Here is a 24,381-nt window from a genome sequence, read left to right as displayed (position 1 = left end):
TTTACGAACTCCAAAAATTCTGAAATTTAACGTGAGATATCCTCATGATGTCTTATACAACAGGTAAAAATTTAAAGACCCAATTCCTTTTAGTTAAAGAGATGCACATAAAACTCTACAACTTGTTAAAAACGTTCGTTTATCTTCAACAATATTTTTGAATGCTAAAAATTCATGAAAATGATATCAACCATGTTACAATCCTAGTCCATCGATATTATATATCAAATTAATTTTAGGTATTAGGTTACCTAAAATCTCAAGCATCAATATAAGATCGTTAAAACAAATTATACTGTTAATTTATTCAATAAACAAAATTAACAATGATACTTATCGCGTTTCAGCAATCTTTTTTCTTTTAATCTGTATGGAAGAATAAAACGTCTTAAAAATCCGCCTGCAAAACAATCACAGACCAAACAAATAAAAATGTTATGGCTGAGTCATGACCAGGTCGCTCTCTTTAAGGCGTTTCGCGGCTCTGCCCAAGATTGTGCAAACAGTTCTTCCATGTCGCGTCGTCCCCAGGATAAAACATCCGAGTAAATCTCTTTCACAATCACTCTTGCACTTTGAGAGTATGTGATACTTGTACACTTCTATTCTTGCTCAAAATCAAATCTGTAGAAAACAAATGATAACCATTCACTAGTTTTCTTTCTCTCAAAAAATCATTTTTCTTTCTTTTAAAACTCCATAAACATTAGAGAAGAAACTCTCTCTTGTTTTTCCAACCAAAACTGATTTTTGTACTCAATAATATCAATAATTAATGATACTTAATTACCCCAAAGATAACCCCATTAACTTTCCTAAATAAAACGGTCAAGGAATTAATAAGAATAAATTTCTTTCATAAAGATAATTATGACTATTAAAATAAGTTTTAATAATAGTGAAAAATGGAAATAAAATTTGGTTTTAAATAATATATTTCCAACAATATGTCTTCTTTGTGGTTTAGTTGGAAGAAAAACTAGTGCCTTGAATAGCAATGATTGTGACTACACATAGCTATTATGTTTCATCTTCTTGTTTATTTTAGCTTTATTGGTATTAAATTCTAAAAATATTTGGAGGATGATTTTATTGCAGTATTAATATTTATGATTTGATATATTGCAATTTTTTATGGGATATTGGTGTTTACGTCCGTGAGCTATGTTTGTCCCATACTTTGTCAAAAGTAAAGTCGTTCATGTTCGGTATTCATGTACTGGTAAAATAATGAATGGACTTTTGACAAATACAAAAGTTAAGCCTATATTGTCAATTGATTGATGGAAGACAGGTTAAAATCTTTTGTTTTCAAGGATTATGTCTATTATTGCCGTTATGCAAATAGTGATTGAAGATAGAATGAATCCTTGTGTATTCCGCAGTATTGATCATCCCTGATCCATATTTTATGTGTTATTGTGACGCTCCGTAATGTATCTCATGTTGAGCATTATATAACCAAGTTGATTTTCTTAGCTTAGTTGTTATTCTGTGAGATATATTATGTCGAGCATATTGAACTAAATTAATCATCTTGATTGGTTATTTAGTTATTGCTCCGTAAGCATTTTTATGTCGAGCAAAACAAAATTAAATTGATTACTTTTGTAATTAGTTTGATTGTGTATTCCAATTAGATTAATTATGGGCTCTCCTGTAATTAATCTAGTTGTTTCGTGACTCCATAAGATTTTCTTGTGTTGAGTATATGAACGGTTAAGCTAATCATTTTCTTATGGTTAACTTAGTCATAGCTCCGTAAGTTATCTTATGTTGAGCACAATCAATTGAATTGATCACTTTTTGTGTTTAATTTGATTGCATATTCCGATTAAATTAATCATGGGTTTACTTGTGATTAATTTGATTGAGTTTTTGGATATAGAAAATCATTCTCATGGTTTTTGGTGTCCAATAAAAATCCTTCTTTTCTTTTGAAATTAAGGTCGCTCGTTGTTGTTCTTTCGGGAATGACATCTAATGGGAGAGAGTTCTTTTGAACTTGTGCTTAATGGTCATATATTGAGGGGTATGCGGTTGTGGATATTTAGAGGGGTTATCTTGTATCTTTAAACTCCTTGATGAATGCATTTAGCTTCGGCTTTATGATTGCATATAAATTAGTTGGTATGTATTTTTTCTTTTAGTCATGAAATGTCTCTTTCGGAAATTTCATTATGATCCCGTTCTTGTACCCTTGCCAATTTTATAGACAAAAAGGGGGAGAATTAATATGTAGTTCACACTACAAATACATATGGTTTTCGGATCATTGTGTAAGGGGGAGTGGTTTCCATGTGAGATGGAGTATTGACTAAGGGGGAGTGATACATATCACCATAGTATTATTGTTGAAGTTGTGATACAATTGAACTTTGACGCTGCGTAATAGTACTATGACACTATATAACAATGATCGAGACCGATGCTTTCTCATTGTTATAGTTACGGATCTTCAACAGCGGTGATGCTAAACTTACAACCTTTGGGATCATTGGAGTACTTGGAAGTGACGAAGATTTTGAGGAATGTTGAAGATTAGACATGTGGAATAGGAGCTAGTAAAGTTTCTTTAGCTTTTTTGTATTCCATATGTATTGATAGTTTTGTCACTAAAATTGACAAAGGAGGAGATTGTTAGAGCATTGCTCGGTCGAACTCGCATGCGTTGTTATCTCAAGCATGTTTGTCAATGTTAGTGATCAAAACTATAAGTTTTGATTTCTAGTCTATTATAGCTAAGTCTCGGACTAGGATAGAAAGTGTAGTTGAGCTCAAGGACTTCATGGCGATTCATCATACAATAAGAAGAACTACTCAAGGAACCGGTGGAACTTCTCGACAAAAAGGTATGTGAAGACTTGAACTTATCTGTCATTCAAAAGTCTATCTACTCTATCTCCTACTCTTTGAGACAAAAAGTCGTATGCTATATATATAGAATTGGATTATACACATTTGGTATTTCGATCCGAGTATACCTCGCCTATCTATATCTCGAAATATGTGTTGGTAATCTTTTCGCTTCGATCAAGTTTATCTTTACCTAGTGACAAAAGTCATGATATGTTTCAATCACTTTGAAAATTGCTTTGACGAGAAATAGTGTGACAACTATATAACGTCCTCTAAGAATGTTTCAATGATTGAAAACCAATGGTGGACATAAGCATTGTTGTGGAAACACATTTATGTATAAGTATTATTCCTTGAACCAAAGTTTGCGAACTTTGTTGATCAAGAGCACCGGAAGAATCGCGTGAGCCAAGTCCGCGAACTCAGTCCGCGAACTGCCGAAGTTCTCAAACCCTAGAATTTCTGCTGAAGTTGACAAACTACTTGCGTGAAGCTAAGTCCGCGAACTCAGTCCACGAACCCAGTCCGCGAACCGGCGAAATTCTCAAACCCGAGATTTTCTACCGGAGTTTGTAAACTCTGCCCGGTAACTTAAGTCCGCGAACCTAGTCCGCGAACTTGAGAAGGTTATATATCTGAATATGATTTCTGAACTTAAACTTCAAAAAGACTAAGGAATGCAGTTTGAAAACTGTGGCTATAAAAGTTCATGAACCGATTCAAGTGAATCAAATCATTTTTGCTTCAATTGTGTCTTGTGTAGTGCATGAGATTTCCTTGCAATTGAACAACTCTCTAACTAATTCATTTGAAGTCATTTGAACTAGTTATGGTGAAGAAGAACATGGTTGGTATGAAATACCCATATGGCTAACCTTTTGGTTAACTATTGTTTAACCAACAAGTGCATACATTTGGGTACGGTTAACAAACCTAGAAGAGTGCATTGTCAAGTGTGTGTAACAAGCTAAGTTTTCGATCTAACGGTTGAGAAATATTAGATTGAATCTAAATCAGGTTTTCATCTAACGGTGAATATTGAATGCTTTGTTACTAAGCTAACATTGATTGCAAACCCTAATTTGAAAGACTATATAAAGGGGACATCTAGTATTGTGCAAAACTAATCCCCACACCTTACGTGTGATACTAGTTTGCGTGCTAGAGACGATTCTCCGTTAACCTTTGGTTTTCTTCTTCTAAAACCAGGTTAACGACTTAAAGACTTAATTGGGATTGTGAAGCCAGACTGATACTACTTTTATCGTAGTTGTGTGATATGATCTTGCATCTTCTATCGTACGAGTACAATCATATTGATTGTCTTGAGATTGATATCTCCGGTAGGCAAGATATAAAAAGTAATCACAAACATCTTCGTCTCATTGTTTGTGATTCCACAACATCTTGTTTCGCTACCATACGATTAAGATTGTCATGAGGTGATTGATAACTCTAGGATGTTCTTCGGGAATATAAGACCGGATTACCGATTGGTTCCTGTTCACCTTGATTATTATCAAAAGACGGAAAAAACCCTTTAGGGTTTATCTGTGGGAGACAGATTGATCTTTTGATAGACTTGTCTGTTGGAGACAGGTTTGTTTATTGTCAAAGCCTGCGATTTTGGGTCGTAGCAACTCTTAGTTGTGAGTGAGATCATCTAAGGGAATCAACTGGGAAGTATCCTGCTGGGATCAGAGGCGTAGGAGCATAACTGTACCTTGGATCAGTGGGAGATTGATTGGGGTTCAACTACAGTCCAGTCCAAAGTTAGCTTGGAGTAGGCTAGTGTCTGTAGTGGATTAATACAGTGTCTTCTCAATCTGGACTAGGTCCCGGGGTTTTTCTGCATTTGTGGTTTCCTCGATAACAAAATTCTGGTGTCTGTGTTATTTCTATTCCGCATTATATTTTTTTATATAATTGAAATATCACAGGTTGTGCATTGTTCAATCAATTAGAATATCCGACCTTTTGGTTGTTGATTTAAATTGATTGACACTTGGATATTGGTCTTTGGTACCATTTAAGTTATCTCTCTTGTATTTGATAAAGACACGCATATTTCTATTTGCTTGAGTAAAGATCAAATCGATAGATAGAGATATAAAAACTCTTTGATATACTTTTCTATTGATTGAGTCTAACTGTCTAGTTGATTCTCATAAAAGTATATTGGAGTTTGTCCATACAGATTGCTAAGAGAAATATCGGGTGTGGTTGTTAGACCCCCACTTTTTCAATTTTCAATAACATGACCAACCTTATATAGGTTTATATCAAATAAAATATAAAACCTCTTAATCGTGATAACATTTAATTCATAGGATTCACAGAATAAATAAGAAACGTTAATAAAGCTCCCTAAGAATAACAAAAAGACCAAATCAAAAAATAATTAGAAAATCTCAAATAACTAAAAATCCTAGATATTCAAAGTTCAAAATGTCTTAGATACATAATAGTTGATCCAAATAGTGTTTAAATTAATTCCGGCATTATTAACCAAACCATTACAAATAATCTTATACTTAATATTAATTTTAAATGATAACCTTACTGCAAATAAATACAGAAACTTACCTACTGTTGAAATCCCAAAATTTCAAAATAATAAGTTATTTTTCAAAAAATAAATTTAAAGAAAAGCAAAGATAGTAGATTATTGGTGAACTTATGCAACTTCTACTGGGATTTATCGTAGGTGACATGGATATGCAAATATCAACCAAAGGATATACCAAGTAAAAAATGGTAGAAACAATTCAAGGCAAACCCTTATTTATTATTTTATGAAAATACGAAAAGTTATAAGAACAGTAGTAAATACGAAAAGTTATAAGAAAAGTACTATGATTGTGGTATGAGTTCAACTTGTGTGTTATTAGAGTATGATTAGAATATATAGTTGGAAGATCTTTTATCTCCCAATGTAGATCGACTAGGACGGGAAAAAAATAACAAAGTAAAATAAAATAAAGTTTAATTAAAGAAATTATATATTTATTTTTACAGTAAATGTTGTAAATTAGTAGTTCTCTTAAAAAACTTCTTGGACAACGATGAGTTGTTTACATAATTTAGAATGTTTTACTGTATATCAACATTGTCATTCACCTTACAAAAAACTTTTCTTAAATGCATCCGGTGGATCAAGTGTCCACAGAAAAGAATCGTATGGACACATGTTCCCCGCTTATACTAAACCCTTTTCAACTGACCACCACAAATAACACATACTATTTGGGTGGTTAGATTTGGAGGTAAATATACTCTACAAAATTTCCCCCTTGAACGTTTAGTTCTGACAGGCACTGTTTAAACGACATACACAATATCCTCAAATGACTCGTAACTTTCTATAATGTATAACTTAATTGTCTATTTGTAAATAATACACAACAAAATACATACAATTATTGCAGCTATTTTTTTTAAAATCTATTAGAAACCCTTAGGTGCATCCCGAACCACTTTAGAAAATTTCATTATCGCTTGTCTGAAACAATCCATTATCGCCTCTCAACTCGTCATCATAAGTGAAAACAATCATACAACCGTAGATATGAATTTAGTCGTACAAGAAATGGATTTGTGACTCTAGTACCATTTTAAACTCACATGTATGATACATGTGGTACGTACATATGACATCACATACATATTATAGATACATGTTTTTTAAAACTGAAAGAAAATTATTTACAAATGAAACTATTTTTGTTTTTAATACCGTGCATATTTAGTCTCTTTGATATTAACGATTTTCTTTAGATCCGATTTCCTCTTTCCCTCGCTCTCTTCAACCCTCAAAAATTTTACAAGAAAAAATTAAGAACAAATATGAAAATTATATTAAAGTCTCAAAGATTCGAAGAGATTAGTAAGGACTCAAAAATAGATATAACTTAAGATACGAAATCCTAATATGTATGAAAATTAAATTTGAAATGAGAAGACAAATACAAAACTATTGTATTGCCTCCTATTCAGCGGTTGGTTTAACAACCTCATCTTAACCTTCTGGTTATTGTTCGTATACCAACAATCTGAAAATATGAGGATTTATCCAGATAATGATCTGGAATTCTAATAGCAGCTTCGCAAAAACGTTATAAGATATATATCCACACTTAATCCTTTTTACACTTGATTTGTCCACTAGTTTGCTTCTCAACCATTTGTTTTCCACTGCTGAATTGAACTTGAATTTTTTTTTCATACATCTACCCATACTTTCCTTGAAAAATCTTTAATGAATGTCAACATATTTCTACCATCACCATGTGACTATACCCGAGAAGGATCCCAAACATCTGAATAAATATAATCGAAAATAGCTTTGGTGTTATTAATAACTAAGTTGAACTCGACTCTATAGTGTTTACTATTAGATCACTGCTCGACCGAACTCGCAAGCGTTGCTATCTTAAGCTTGTTTGACAAGTTTAGTGATCAAGACTATACATCTTGATTTCTAGTCTACTTATAGCTATGTTTCAGACTAGGATAGATTGTGTAGTTGAGCTTTAGACTTCACGGCGTTCGTCAATTGAAGACGAAGAACTACTAAGGAGAGATTGTGGAACTTCATCAACAAAAGGTATGTGGAGACTGAAACTCATCCATCACCCGGAAAGTCTATTTCTACTCTATCTCCTTCTTGAGACAAAAGTCGTATAACTATATAGTATTCGATTTATACACATTTGATATTTTGAGCTGAGTTTAAATCGCTTACATATTTCTCGGAATATGTGTTGGTAAGATTTCGCTTTAACCAAGTTCATCTTATATTCTTGACGAAAGTCATAAGATGATCATATGAAAATCGCATGGTAACATCTTATATGATTTGTGTGAGACAATCATTTGATCTAGACTCAAAATGTTTCGTATTGATCATTCGCTCACTTGAAAATTGCTTTGAAGCTAATAGTTTGTGTGAGACAGCTATTGTCGTTTTCTAAGAATGTTTTAATGATTGAAATGGAGTTTAGAACACTTAAACTTAATTGGATTATAGACATAGTATGTGTACTTGCATATATGTTGATCCAAGAATGATAGACACATTTTTGTGTCTGAATTGTCCTCAGTGTCTGTATTGTTAGTGTTCCATTTTGTACTAATTTTGATGTTTTGTGTGTTTGTAGGTGTTTTTGGATAAATACACTTGTGTGGAAAAAGTTGCTCGAAAAGTGCTATTTGGACTCCCGGAGAAAAGTACTAAAGGCACCCTCACTTTGGATAAGGGGCACCTCAGTTGGGCGCCTGCTATTCGCACCCCCAGTTTGGTTAGAGGGACACCATCTTCTTCATTCAAATTTCAGTTTTGGCGGGAACTTTTGCAGCCACCTGGGAGATTTTTGGTACGAGATTTGGTGATGATTTAGCGTGACTCAATAGCTGGAATTGCATGGTGTCGCCGACGTTTTATGGTTGCTTGCTTCAATTAGAATTGGCTGATATTTTTGGTGTCGCCGACGCGGACTTGTCTTTAGGCTAGAGCTTTTAGATTATTTTTTTTTAGGATTTTATTTGTTTTTCATTTTTATTTTATTTGTTCTTCTTTACGTTTTTGGGTTTTTGTCTTTTCCTTACAGATTTTGGAGTTTGGAGCGAAAGAAAAATTTGCCAAAGCTTTTGGTGAATACTTAAAGATTTGGAGTAAAAGCAAAGCGAAAGGAGCGAAAGAAAAGGAGAATAAAAATTAATTAAAAAAAAAGAGAGAGAGAGAGACAAAAAAAAATAATTTTTTTTTTAGATTATCTTTTTCTTTTGCACTATGTTTTTGGACTGTGGACTTTGGAACTTTATATTTTTAACCCTACGGAAGGGTAGTTTAAACATAAATTATTTGCAGAGAAGGACGTCGATTACGATATCGCCTCGATCCCTCGGGTTCGTACATGACATAGGAGTCGTGGCCCGAGTCGACTTTAGCGATTCATCCCTCGTCCGGTACGGGAGGTAAGTTTGAAACACTCGCAAATCCCCTGTCAGCGAGTTACTGTATTCCTTCGTTTGCATATATGCTGAGGATTTGATAACGACTGATTTAATTTCCTAGTAAAGGGAAAGGACTGGCCATACAAGATAAGGGTTCGGATTTCATCACCGTTCCCTTCTTGCCCGCCTTAGGAAAACGAAACCAAACGCGAACCTAAGCCTAAAATTTGACTAGAACGAGACCTATAGAGTAACGAGCTTAATAGGAAAGTCATTCGAAAAATATTGGTTACTATTTTAAGCATGCTTTAAAGTTCATGATGGTTTCTGTGAGTTGAATACACCGCCTTGTAACGCCGGTGAGGCCTTGGGTATCAAATCTCCACTAAGCTTCCCTCGTCTCGATTCAACTTACTTTAACTCGGATTGATTCCAGAGGGATTTGCTTAAATTGTAACGAATTCCATTTCGAAGGATTAGAAGCTGGTCTAGAAACAATCTAAGTGGAGCAATCATGTTTTTTGTTTGCTAGAAATCAGTAGGTTTTCTGTGAGAACTTCCCTTCCTTTTAGGATTCTTTCTTTTTCTTTTGTTTTTCTAGTGTATGCCTGAGGTCATTAGAAAACGGGATTGGAAAAGAGATAATTTAGGACGATTGATTAGTGAAAAACCTAGTAGTTCTTCTTGTGGAAGAGGGGAGCTCAAAGACTCTTCTTTTGAGAACCCTGTTTTTGGAAACTTCAGTTTTGAGAATTTGTCTCTTCATGAGGAAAATACCCCTAGTACTTCAGTTGTGCCAGCGATGGCAACTTTGAAAGATTACATGTTCCCAACTAGGTCCACCCGAGCTTCGTGCATTAAATTGCCAGCCACTACGGCTAATTTCGAGATAAAACCTAGTATTCTTCGGATGATCCCTATATTCTTAGGGAAAGATGATGAGGACCCTTATTTTCATATTAGGGACTTTGAGGAAATTTGTGGGACAATTAGAATAAAAGATCTTACTAATGAAGTCTTGAAACTTAAGATGTTTCCCTTTTTCTTGAGAGATAAAGCCAAGACCTGGATGAACAACCTACCATCTGAATCCATTGAAACATGGCAGGAACTTGTTTCTTCTTTCTATATGAAATTCTACCCTAAGCATAAAACTGCAGCTGATAGGCAGGAAATTAGTGCTAGTGTACAACAAGAGGGAGAGTCTCTTTATAGGTTTTTAGAGAGATTCAATGATCTCCTATCCCAGTTTCCTCACCATGGATTTGATAAGATGAAACTCGTAGAGATTATTCATGATGGTTTAGACTATTCAACCAAAGCCATGGTTGAGTCTATGTGCGCTGGTGAGTTCACTAGTAAAAGTGTTGATGATGCTTTTACCTTCTTAGGAGCTGTCGCTGAAAAATTCCAACAGTGGGAGTCTTGTGTTGAACCCCCCAAAAGACTCTTGGTCAATAGAAGTAGCACCAATGTGGTAGATACAAACTTCGGGTAAGATGCTAAGTTTGTTGCTTTGTCTAGAAGGTTAGAAGCTTTGGAATTGAATCATCCTAAACATATGTCTCTTGTTGAACCCGATGATAGGTTTAGAGCCTCTCAAGTATCTAGGGAGTAGAACCCAATAACTCGTTTTGGGAAGGTCAGGTTAGTGAAGAGCAAGCCCATGCTGTCTATAACAATGCTAGGTTTGAGAACCGTCAGAAGTTTGACCCGTACTCAGAGACTTTCAACCCTGGTTGGAGAAACCATCCTAATTTTTCTTGGTCTAAGGGTCAGAATCAAGGACAGTCTAGTAATTCTCAGCCTCCCCCAGGTTTTGGTTATGCTAAGAACTCTTCAGGTCAACCCCAGTTTCAAAATGAGAAAAATATCTCCACCTTAGAAGAAACCCTTACTATGTTAGCAAAGAACCATGAGATGTTATCAAAGAACCACTATGGTTTTCAAGAAGAAACCAGGCAGAATTTTAAGAATAATTCTCAGTCTCTTGCTTACTTGAACTTCAAGTCGGCCAAATAGCTAAGTTTCTTAGTGAAAGAGAAGATGGAAGGTTCCCTAGTCAAACTGATCCTAACCCTAAAGGAGAGAAATCGTACAATCATGTGAATTCTATTACAACCCTTAGGAGTGTAAAGAAAGTTGACAATAAGGTTGTCATGCCTGATAGTGAACATGCTGTAGTTCACCCTTCTGAGCCAGAAATGAGGAGACTGATAGAGTCTCCAAAGAGACCAATGAGGGTCCTGTTGAGCCCGACTTTGTTCCTAGAACCCCGTTCCACCAGCTGCTAGTTCCAACTAAGAAGGAGTCCAACTTTAATGATATATTGGAGGTTTTTAAGCAGGTTACTATCAACCTCCCATTGCTAGATGTGATTAAGCATATTCCCGCTCATGCCAAGTTTCTTAAGGAAATGTGTACGCGAAAGCGAAAACTTAGTGTCCAGAAGAAAGCCTTCCTAGCTAGTCATGTGAGTTATATTATTCAGAATACCACTACTCCTAAGTATAAAGACCCAGGGTCCCCTACTATTTCTTGCACAATAGGTAAATACCGTGTCGAGAAAACTTTGCTTGACTTAGGAGCCAGTGTGAACTTACTCCCATACCATGTGTACCTTAAGCTAGGACTTGGTGAGATGAAACCTAACCAGATGACACTTCAGTTAGCTGATAGGTCTGTTAAAATTCCTCGTGGTGTGATCGAGGAAGTTCTTATTGAGGTCGACAAGTTTATTTATCCATTGGATTTTGTTATCCTAGATACCCAACCTGTCCCTGACCAAGAGAACCAAATACTAGTGATTTTATGTCGCCCGTTTTTAGCTACATCCAATGCGATCATTAACTGTCAAAATGGTATTATGAATTTGTCTTTTGGTAATATGACTATTGAGATGAACATTTTTAATATTAGTAAGATACCCTATGAACTATATGACTCGAGCATAGAAGATGTGAACATGATAGGAACATTAGTCGAGGATTCATTACCAAACACTTTGTTAGAAGATCCATTAGAGAAATTCCTAGCCCACTTTGGGATTGATTTTGATGATGACGATGTTACTAATGAGGTGAATGCTTTGTTAGATTCAACCCTTTTGATAGACACTAGTGATGGCTGGAAACCTAAGTTCGAACCTCTACCCGTTTCTAAGTCTACCCTAGTTCCTTCGTTAGAAAAGCCTCTTAAGTTGGACCTTAAACCATTACCAGATACCCTGAAGTATGTGTTTTTAGGCCCATCTGAAATTTTACCTGTGATTATAGCATCCGACTTGGATAGTGATCAGGAAAGTAGGCTAGTGACCGTCCTTCATAATAACAAGGAAGCTTTAGGGTGGACCATAGCAGACATTAAGGGTATAAGTCCTACTGATTGTATGCATCATATCTATTTAGAGAGTGACACCAAACTTTCTAGGGAGATGCAACGTCGACTGAACCCTAATATGAAAGAAGTAGTTCGAACGGAGGTTCTTAAGCTGTTAGATGCAGGAATTATCTACCCCATTTCAGACAATAAGTGGGTCAGCCCCGTTCAGGTTGTTCCCAAAAAATCTGGTATTACTGCAGTCCATAATGATAACAATGAGTTAATCCCAACCCGGGTGACCACGGGTTGGCGTGTCTGTATTGACTATAGGAAATTGAACAAGGTCACTAGGAAGGACCACTTTCCCCTTCCCTTCATCGACCAAATGCTAGAGAGATTAGCTGGACGTAGCCATTATTGCTTTTTATATGGATACTGCGGTTATAATCAGGTTGTCATAGCCCTAGAAGACCAAGAGAAAACCACTTTTACCTGTCCCTTTGGTACCTTTGCATATAGACGCATGCCTTTCGGGCTATGTAATGCTCCTGCGACCTTTCAGCGTTGTATGATGAGTATATTTTCGGACATGGTAGAACGGTTCTTAGAGGTCTTTATGGATGATTTTTCAGTATTTGGTTCGTCTTTCGATGAGTGCTTGCATCATTTGTCATTAGTTTTGACTAGGTGTAAGGAAAAGAATTTAGTACTTAATTGGGAGAAATGTCACTTCATGGTTCGTTCATGAATTTTTCTAGGGCATATCGTATCTTCGAAGGGTATAGAGGTAGATAGATCCAAATTTGACCTTATTAAAACTTTACAGGTCCCAAAAACCGTAAGAGATATTAGGTCATTCTTAGGGCATGCAGGTTTTTATCGTCGATTCATTAAGGATTTTAGCTTGATTTCTAGACCTCTTTGCAATTTGCTTGCAAAATATGTTAAGTTTATCTTTGATGATACTTGTTTAGAGGCTTTTGAGAAGCTTAAGACTTTACTCACTACCACCCCCATAGTCCAGGCACACAACTGGAACCTACCCTTTGAGATCATGTGTGATGCTTCAGATTATGCTATTGGTGTTGTGCTAGGTCAGCGAGAAAACAAATTACTTCATGCGATTTACTATGCTAGCAAAACTCTGAATGATGCCTAGTTGAACTATACCACTACCGAGAAGGAACTGTTAGCCATTGTGTTTGCCTTAGAAAAGTTTAGACCCTGTCTCTTAGGTTCTAAGATCGTAATATATACTGATCATGCTTGCTTTGAAATATCTTCTGTCTAAAAAGTATACGAAACCTAGATTGATTAGGTGGATCCTTTTTTTGCAAGAGTTTTCTCCAGATATTAGAGACAAAAAGGTGCCGAAAATATAGTAGCAGCCCACTTGTCTAGGCTAGTTGCTGAATCCCCTGATGATTCCCTTCCTATAAGGGATAACTTTCCTGATGAACAACTGTTCTTTGTTACCCAATTACCTTGGTATGAAAATATAGTGAACTATCTTGTTACTGGTCGAATGCCCAACATTGGGGGTAAACAAGATCGTTCTAGGTTTTTAGCCGAGGTGAAGCACTTTTTTTGGGATGATCCTTATTTGTTTAAGTACCGTCCAGACCAGATTATTAGGAGATGTATACCTGAGAGTGACCAGTCCAGTATGATTTCCTTTCGTCATGATCATGCTTGTGGGGGTCACTTTAGTGCTAAGAAGACTGTTGCTAAGATATTGCAGTGTGGATTCTATTGGCCTTCGTTGTTTAAAGACTCCCATAGTCACTGTGTTACTTATGAGCGTTTCCAGAAATTAGGAACCATTTCCCGTAGGAACATGATGCCCTTGAACCCTATTTTAGTTGTTGAGGTCTTTGATGTGTGGGGTATTGATTTTATCGGTCCGTTTCCTAATTATTTTGGCAACCTTTACATCCTTGTCGCTGTAGACTATGTCTCTAAGTGGATTGAGGTGGTTGCGTGTAAAACCAATGACCATAGGTTTGTGACTGAGTTCTTGAAAAATAATATACTTACACGTTTTGGTACACCGCATCCTATAATTAGTGATGGAGGGTCGCACTTTTGTAATGGACCTTTTAGGATTTTGATGAAGAAATATGGTATTACACATAAGGTAGCTATCCCGTATCATCCACAGACTAGTGGTCAAGTAGAGGTTTCCAATAGGGAGATAAAACGTATATTAGAGAAAACAGTTAATCCTAATCGGAAAGACTGGTTGTCTAGGCTTACTGATGCCTTATGGGCTTACCATACTGCGTTTAAGACCCCCATTGGAATGTCACCTTATCGACTTGTGTATAGAAAGGCATGTCACTTACCTGTTGAGTTAGAACATAGAGCTTATTGGGCTGTTAAGCAGCTAATTTTTTCACTATACAAGTCAGGAGACCATAGGAAACTCCAGCTCAATAAGTTGGAAGAGATACGTAGAGATGCATACGATAGTGCTAAGGAGTATAAGAACAAAATGAAACTTGTGCATGATAAGAAATTTTAAGAAAGTCATTTTCTCCAGGTAAAAAAGTTCTTCTGTATGATACCCACTTGCATCTTTTCCCTGGGAAGTTACGTTCTCGGTGGACGGGTATTTTTATTTTTCGCACTGTCTTTCCTCATGGAGCTGTTGAGATCGAGACACTGGATGGTAGTAGTTCTTCTAAGGTTAACGGTCAGAGATTGAAACCCTTTTTAGAGCCTTGTCCTACAGGTGATGTTGAGGAGGTCCCTCTGGAGGACCCTGTATACCCTTGATTGACCATCGAGGAGATTGTATGTTGTATATTAGTTTTTGATTTCTCTCTTCACCCAGATACTATCTTTCCGACTTCTCTCTTTACTGATTCCTCGCGTTACTTTAGTTTTTGGTATTGCTATTTCATTAGAAACATTGAGGACAATGTTAGATTTAAGTTTGGGGGTGGGGAAGAAACTTTTTGTTAGCTTTTAGTTGAAATAAATAAACTCCAGAGCCTAGAAATTTATGCTTATTAAGGTTGGCACTAACCAATCTAAGTGGATGGGAACATCTTGGTTGTAGGAGTTGAGGAACCAATCTGATTAGATGGAAACATCTAAAGAGTATATTCATAAAAGCACAGAGTTCAGGTATTAGAATTAAAAAAAAAACATGGTAGTTTCGCCATATCTCGTTGAATCCTGATCCCTTCTGTTTTTATTTCTTAAGTGATTTGGTGGGGCACACGATTCAATTTGTTCCCTTTGCTAGGGTGAAATAGAGTGATTCAGATACCAAAAAAAAAAGAAAAAAAAGAAAGAAGAAGACCATACCATCAGACCGACCGGAATAAATTCAATAAAGTCGGCCACTGGTGCCCTTGTATATGCCAGTTGTGTTGACCTAGATTTAGGTTTATCGACCATTGGTACCCTTGTATATGCCAGTTGTGTTGATATTAGTCAGACCCGTATCTCAGTCCATTAGGATAGGTTCATCTTGGCAGAGGCCTTCAGACAGATATGGGAAACACCGTTCACTTTAAACCATCTACTTTTATCTTTATCCATCTTCTTAATCTTTCCATGTGATTGGTTGACTCCGGTTATGATGTCCAGAAACTATCTGAGTAGAGCTCTGTCACTTATATATGAATTTTAGTATGCTGAGTGCAAACTCGTGTACAATAATTGGAATTTCGCATCAGGGTACTTCCTTCTATAGTCAATGTTTGTATGCCAACCAAGGAGATTCTTTAGTGCCTTCCAAGGTTCTGCGTAGATAGCTAGGGTCTGGAGTAAAGGTTTTGTGGGTACACCTCTGGTAAACCCTCCCGAGATTAACTCGGTCGCGAGGACCACCTAGCGAGTTAGGATTTTATTTTCTAGATTAGTTTTGCTCGAGGACTAGCAAATAATAAGTTTGGGGGTATTTGATAGACGCATTTTTGTGTCTGAATTGTCCTCAGTGTTTGTATTGTTAGTGCTCGATTTTTGTACTAATTTTGATGTTTTGTGTGTTTGTAGGTGTTTTTAGATAAATAAACTTGTGTGGAAAAAGTTGCTCGAAAAGTGCTATTTGGACTCCCGGGGAAAGTACTAAAGGCACCCTCACTTTGGATAAGGGGCACCTCAGTTGGGCGCGTGCTATTCGCACCCCTAGTTTGGTTAGGGGGACACCATCTTCTTCATTCAAATTTTAGTTTTGGCGGGAACTTTTGCAGTCACCTGGGAGATTTTTAGTACGAGATTTGGTGATGATTTAGCGTGACTCAATAGTTGTAATTGCATGGGATGACGTGAATTAGCATAACATGCGTTTTATGGTTGTTTGCTTCAATTAAAATTGACTGTAATCTCGTGTGGAAGAAAACAAAGGAGTGAAGGAAAACTCGGGTTTCTTTATGGATGAGGCGTGGAAATATCATCCTTGCACGAGTATAAAGCATTATCAACCTATTCTGGAGCGTGTAGAGAGTGTGTTTGAAGCAAATGAAGGCTCGGATGAGATTAAAAAAGGTAAGAAATTATTCCCGAGAATATTTTCCTTAATGCCGAGTAATGGAGAAATATATGAAGTTATGGAGGAGATTTCTTGTGCATGGGAGGCTATATAAGGTGTCGACGAGTAATAGAGTGGATACGGAGAGTTTGGGAAAGTTTTGGAGAAGACAGAGGTGATGGAATTTTCAAAATTTTTGTAGTGATAGTGGTAAAAAGATTCGTTTCAGACTTGTGAAGGAAATGGAATTTTAGATTTAATAAAATTATATATAAAAAAATATTAACAATGGGCGAGAGGTACTGGGACTAAGGATTTGGCCGAATTCACTACACAGGGTTCATTCATATATTCTTTAACAATTTAAAACTCAATAAAATTAACATGGACTCTGATTTTTCCAAGATAGATTCTCAAAACATCGATTGTAAGTCCTAAGCATGATGTATCAAAACACCTAAGCTAAGCATACATCATCAAATTAAATAACAACCAATTACCCGTGTATGAAATTCACCCTCCTCCGTCGTCCCAGTGTTGGGTTTAGCTCATCATGATAAAAACACGCTCAAAATATTTATTTATTGCTCAAATGGTGTTTACAATGAAGAGAAGAAGAGAATGGTGTAAACAACTAATGTGCGACCCACAAGAAGCGTCACAAAAGAACGATAAAAGAGAAGTGATATTGTCACTGTGGTTCTAAGACCCACACCTATGACCCACGCTGACCTTTCGTTGTCACTGTTGAAGAACGACGGTTCCTGGACGTCCGTTCTTCATGTTCTTCGCGTTCTTCAGTAGCAGCAGCATGAACCGAGTTTCTGCAACTCGTGATTTATGCTTCCTAAGCTCTCCTCTCAACCCCAAACTCTCGACACCCTTCTCTGACTCTCGAGAATCCTTTTTATACCCAACATCCTCATAAAATCTTGCTCAATCACTCCAAATATTCTCCCATTACTCGGCAGTAAACGATATATTTTTCTTTCCTTTTTTTATCTCGATCACGTATCTGCAGCTGTCAATTACGTGAAAACTATCACTGTTTATCTTTGTCATGCTCCAACAAGTCGTTCAAGTCATTACACATCATCATAACACGTACAAATTCTTCCAGAACCCGTGGATATCTTCTCCCTGTACGTGTTTTCCCTGTTTGCAACTCGTGGATTGCCTAGCCGATTCTAGCTAATTCTGATCGAACCAAAAGCCCACAACGTGTTTTCTAGGCCATATCACAACTTCCTACCAAAAATCAGCCATTGAATCTCCCTAGAACACGTTCAAAAATCTGCCAGTGAAGAAGGAAATTTTCCCGCCAAAAATGAAATTTGAATTTTAGAAGAAGGACACCCCTTATCCAGTGGTCGCCCCTTATCCGTTGCTGGAGTCCGAATAACACATTCCCATGGGGTGCCTTTAGTAATTTTTCTGGGGTGCCTTTAGTACTTTATCATGGGGGTGTAAAACACCACTTCTCGAGCCAATTTCGCCGCAAGAGCTTATTTCTCTATAAATACCTACAAAGACATAAAATAACAAAGTAAATACAAAATCGAGCACTAACAATACGAACAATTGAGACATATTAGACAGATAAATATGTCTATCAACACCCCCAAACTTATTATTTGCTAGTCCTCGAGCAAAACTAATATGAAAAATAAAATCCTAACTCACTAGGTGTCCCTAGTGACCGAGTTAATCTCGGGAGGGTTTACCAGAGGTGTACCCACAAAACCTTTACTCCAGACCCTAGCTATCTACGTAGAACCTTGGAAGTCACTAAAGAATCTCCTTGGTTGTCATACTCTCATTGACTACAAGAGGAAGTACCCTGATGCGAAATTCCAATTGCTGTACACGAGTTTGCACTCAAGCATACTAAAATTCATATAAAGTGACAGACCTCTACTCAGATAGTTTCTGGACATCATAACCGGAGTCAACCAATCACATAGAAAGATTAAGAAGATGGATAAAGAGAAAAATAGATGATGTTGACTAAGGTGAACCTATCCTAATGGACTGAGATACTGGTCTTGGACTAATATCAACACACTGGCATATACAAGGGAACCAGTAGTCGATAATCCTAACTCTAGGTCAACACAACTGGCATATACAAGGGTTCCAGTGGTTGACTTTATTGAATTTATTCCGGTTGGTCTGATGGTCTGGTCTCAATTTTTTTTTTTAATATATCTCAGTCACTCTACTTCACCCTAGTAATGGTAAAAAGGTAAAAAGAAAAAGAAGTGATCAGGATTCTTTCGATGTTTCCATCACGAGATATGGCGAAACTACCATGTTTTTTTTTAATTCTAACACCTGAGCTTTGTGCTTTTATGAATATACTCTTTAGATGTTTCCATCTAATCAGATTGGTTCCTCAACTCCTATAACCAAGATGTTCCCATCCACTTAGATTGGTTAGTGCAAACCTTAATAGGCATAAATTTCTAGGCTCTGGAGTTTAATAATTGCAACTAAAAAGTTCCTCCCATACCCCCAAACTTAAATCTAACATTGTCCTCAATGTTCTAAAGATAATATTAAAAGCATGAACAAGGAGAAACGGTTACCATTTGAAGCAAAAGAGTTAAGGAAAGATATTACCGTGTTGCGTGTGAATGGGTTACCTCCCAAGAAGTGCTAAGTTTAAAGTCTTCAGCCAGACTTAGGAAAGGATTAGTCAACTTGAACCATAAAGTAACAGTCGAAATAATTGCGGGTCTTCAAAACCAAAAAGAGCTGACCGAAGGAAACTGCAATAAACCAAGAAAGTGAACGAGACTAGCATTCCCTTACTTAGTTTCCTTATTAGGAAATTTATATCTAATTGTGGTTCAGGTTCTATGAAAGGGTCTAAATAGAAAATTTTCATTGGCTGCGTTTCTTCATAGGTGGGATCCGAATCATTAGGTCCTAGAGTCTGGAAAAACTCAAATATGATCTTAGATGCGCGCAATAATAACCTAAATAACTGAGGATCCTCTAAGTCAATAAGATTTTACTTACATAACTGACCACAATGAGAGTAGTGGTCATTGTTAAGAAAATGTGTCGATTCTATTAACTTAAAGTACTTAGGCTTAGTCTCAGAACTTAATAAGTGACACATTTGAAAATCATATGTTCCCACAATTGGAAGAAAGGTTTTTGGTGGGAACACAAAGTCAATCTTGGTATCATAGCCTAGGTTAACCACATAAACCATAGGATGGGTTTTTAACAACTGAGCTTCTTTTTGGACATTAGGTTCCGGAAAACGTGTATGAAGATAATCTTGTAAAATGGTTGAGGCACGTATGTCAAGTCCCAAGTGAGGGACCTTTATAAGAGTGAAAGCACATGGATGATAACCACCCCCAAACTTAGAATTTTGGGTGTCTCTAGATAGACTAGCTACAATTTCCCTAATTTCTAGATCATCAAAATCCTGAAAATGGTCAATTGCTACTTATAAATTATACTCAGTTAATGCTTCCTCACTCATATTTAAAATCTCTACGAGTTCATGTTCTTCGTCTAAGACTAATGTTTCTAAATCGCTAGACTCTAATACAATATTCTCACAATAAACTCGTTCCTCTAAACCATTATCGTCTTCGTAATCCTCGTCTAAAACGGTGGTATCTCTAGTTAAATCCTCGTCCTTTTGAATAGGTGAATAATTATTAAAATTATTTGTATTTGAACTAGAAATAATATTATCATTATAAATCTCATTGAGAGTAACAAATTCCTCATTACTATGCCTATATATTTCTTCATCAACACTATCCTCATCATAATCATCATTGTAATAACATGAAAAAGATCGAACCTCATCAAAACAAGTAGTGTTACCAATTCTAACCTCGTTATCTTGATTATGTGAATAACTATCTTCATTCCCAAGGGTATTATTGGATACACTATATTGGCATTTAAGACTATCCTGAGCAAGTTTTTCCACAATCCTATTTGTACTCTCAGTAAATTGCTTGAGGGACTCTTCTAGAGACATCTTAGTTGACTGCTCTACGAAATCTTATGGAAGCGGAATATTATAAGTCCCTTTCAAAAATAACTTCTGTGTTGACTCACTAAAACTCTTGAGAGACTCTTTTAAAGAAATAGGAGGATTATTTTGCTCGTATGACCTGTGCGCATGTGGATAGTAATTGGGCTCACCATGGTATGGACTATAACTTTCAAAAGTTTGGCGTTCCCAACCACTATTCACACTATGGTCATAAAAAGGATGATGTCCATATTCAAATTCAGGTCGATACTCATTGTATTGGCTTCTATCATACCAGTTCGACATTCTTAATTGCAAGGGAATTCTACACAATCACAAACAAGGCTGACTCGACCAAACCAAACCTATAGAATCTAGCAAACAAAAAGCATGATGGCTCCACTTAGATTATTTTCTAGACCATCTTCTATTCTTTGGAAAGGGAATTCGTTACAATTTGAGCACACCCCTCTGGAATCAATCCGAGCTAATGTAAGTTGAATCGAGGCGAGGGAAGCTCAGTGGAGATTTGATACCCAAAGCCTCACCGGTATTACAAGGCGGCGCAGTCACGCATTCAACTTACAGAAACCATCAAGAACTTTGAAGTATGCTTAAAAGAGTAACCAATATTTTTCGAAAGATTTTCCTACCAAGCTCGTTCCCCTATCGGTCTCGTTCTAATCAAATTTTAAGCTTGGGTTCGCGTTAGGTTTCGTTTTCCTAAGGCGGGCAAGAAGGGAACGGTGATGAAATCCGAACCCTTATCTTATATATCCAGTTCTTTCCCTTTACTAGGAAATTAAAGCAGCTGGTTCAGTCCTCAACATATAATCACCTTAAGACAGACAGTAAACCCGCTGACAGGAGATTCGCGGGTGTTTAGAAGTTTACCTCCCGTACCAGACGGGCGAAGAACTGCTGTAGTCGACTCGGGCCACTGACTCCGGTGTCAGTGTGCGAACCCGAGGGGCCGAGACGATATTGTAATCGTCGTCCTTCCCTGCAAACATTTTATATTTTTTTTTATATAACCCTTCCGTAGGGTTTAAAATTAAAATAAATTGTCCAAAGTCCAGTCCAATGAAAAGAAATAAAAAAAATAATAATAATAATTATAAAGAAAAATAAAATGGAAAGTCTCTTAAAAAAAATAGAAAAAAATAATTCTCTCTTTTTTCTTTATTTTTTTGCTTTGTCTTTTTTCCTTCTCTTTTAGCTTTAAGCTTTGATTCCAAGGTCTTTAGTATCCAACTTCAAACCTGTAATACAAAGACACAACCAAAGAGACGTAAAAAGAACAAATGGAATAATAAAAAATAATAAAAACCTAAAAATTCTACCTAAGCACAAATCCGCGTCGGCGACGCCAAAATTTGATGGAATTTTCAAAATTGTTGTAGTGATAGTGGTAAAAAGATTCGTTTCAGACTTGTGAAGGAAATTTAATTTTAGATTTAATAAAATTATATATACAAAAATATTAACAATAGGCGAGAGGTACTGGGACTAAGGATTTGGCCGAATTCACTACACAGGGTTCATTCATATATTCTTTGACAATTTAAAACTCAATAAAATTAACATGGACTCTGATTTTGCCAAGATAGATTCTCAAAACATCGATTGTAAGTCCTAAGCATGATGTATCAAAACACCTAAGCTAAGCATACATTATCAAATTAAATAACAACCAATTAATTCAAATCATATTTCAATTTTAAATTAATGCAAAAGTCATAAAAAAGAATAAAATAAATTTACCCGTGTATGAAATTCACCCTCCTCTGTCGTCCCAGTGTTGGGTTTAGCTCATCATGATAAAAACACGCTCAAAATATTTATTTATTGCTCAAATGGTGTTTACAATGAAGAGAAGAAGATAAAATGGTGTAAACAACTAATGTGCGACCCACAGGAAGCGTCACAAAAGAACGATAAAAGAGAAGTGTTATTGTCGCTGTGGTTCTAAGACCCACACCTATGGCCCACGCTGACCTGTCGTTGTCATTGTTGAAGAACGACGGTTCCTGGACGTCCGTTCTTCATGTTCTTCGCGTTCTTCAGCAGCAGCAGCAGGAACCGAGTTTCTGCAACTCGTGATTTCTGCTTCTTGAGCTCTCCTCTCAACCCCAAACTCTCGACACCCTTCTCTGACTCTCGAGAATCCTTTTTATACCCAACAACCTCATAAATCTTGCTGAATCACTCCAAATATTCTCCCATTACTCGGCAGTAAACGATATATTTTTCTTTCCTTTTTTTTATCTCGATCACGTATCTGCATCTGTCAATTACGTGAAAACTATCCCTGTTTATCTTTGTCACGCTCTAACAAGTCGTTCAAGTCATTACACATCATCATAACACGTACAAATTCTTCCAGAACCCGTGGATATCTTCTCCCTGTACGTGTTTTCCCTGTTTGCAACTCGTGGATTTCCTAGCCGATTCTAACTAATTCTGATCGAACCAAAAGCCCACAACGTGTTTGCTAGGTCATATCACAACTTCGTACCAAAAATCAGCCATTGAATCTCCCTAGAACACGTTCAAAACTTCGATCAAAAATCTGCCAGTGAAGAAGGAAATTTTCCCGCCAAAAATGAAATTTGAATTTTAGAAGAAGGACACCCCTTATCCAGTGGTCGCCCCTTATCCGTTGCTGGAGTCCGAATAACACATTCTCATGGGGTGCCTTTAGTAATTTTTCTGGGGTGCCTTTAATACCTTATCCTGGGGTGTAAAACATCACTTTTCGAGCCAATTTCGCCGCAAGAGCTTATTTCTCTATAAATACCTACAAAGACATAAAATAATAAAATAAATACAAAATCGAGTACTAACAATACGTACAATTGAGACATATTAGACACATAAATGTGTCTATCAAGAGGCGATAATCAGAACCACCAGAAATTTTTTTCTGCTGCTGCTCATCTGAAGAACATGAAGAACAGACTATCCAAGAAAGTCGTTTTTCAACAGTGGAAACGATACACAGGAGTGGGTCGTAGAGCTACAGAATCAGCGACAATACTGTTCTATCGTTCTTTTCAGTTTGTAACAAATATAACTGTTACAAACCCGGTTTTATCATTGTTTCTCCCACTTCATCTTTGTAAACACCTTTTGAGCAATAAAAAGGAATATTGAGCGTGTTTCCATGATGATGAGCTAATTCTCGCGCAACCAAGGCAATGGATGAAGCTATCTATGCATGAATGATTGGTAACAATTTTATTTTCTCTAATTTACAAATTATAATTCATTCATTCACCGCTTTTGCGGAGTTCTAAATGTTCACATAATTTTCTTAATTACTTGTGATTCAATTTGATAGATTATACTTTGTTTAATCGATTGATAGTCTATTCTTAGGGAATACAATTAATATTTGGGAATATGTCTTATTATGTATGAATTAAGAAATAAAGGACTTAAAGGATAGTTAGAGTTTTGAAACATATTTGGTATCGTTCATTCATGTGTAATAGTGGAATCTAGTGTCTTGGTTACTTTTAATATCTTGAAATCAATTTTGCAATAAATTTTCTATATTTAAGTTTTATAAGTCTAAAATCTTTTGCTTTCACAAGTCTCAACGAACTTATTCCTACAACTCAATTGAAAATCACATCAAAGACCGGTGAAGTATGCATACCCGTATGCATACATGCAAGGTCAAGTGAAGTCCGGGATCTAGAGTATGCGTACCCGTACATATACTAGCGAACTCAATTGAAGTCCG

This window comes from Papaver somniferum, chromosome 2 (genome assembly GCF_003573695.1).
Source record: "Papaver somniferum cultivar HN1 chromosome 2, ASM357369v1, whole genome shotgun sequence".
NCBI classification, from domain to species: Eukaryota; Viridiplantae; Streptophyta; class Magnoliopsida; order Ranunculales; family Papaveraceae; genus Papaver; species Papaver somniferum.
This window is presented reverse-complemented; position numbering follows the sequence as displayed.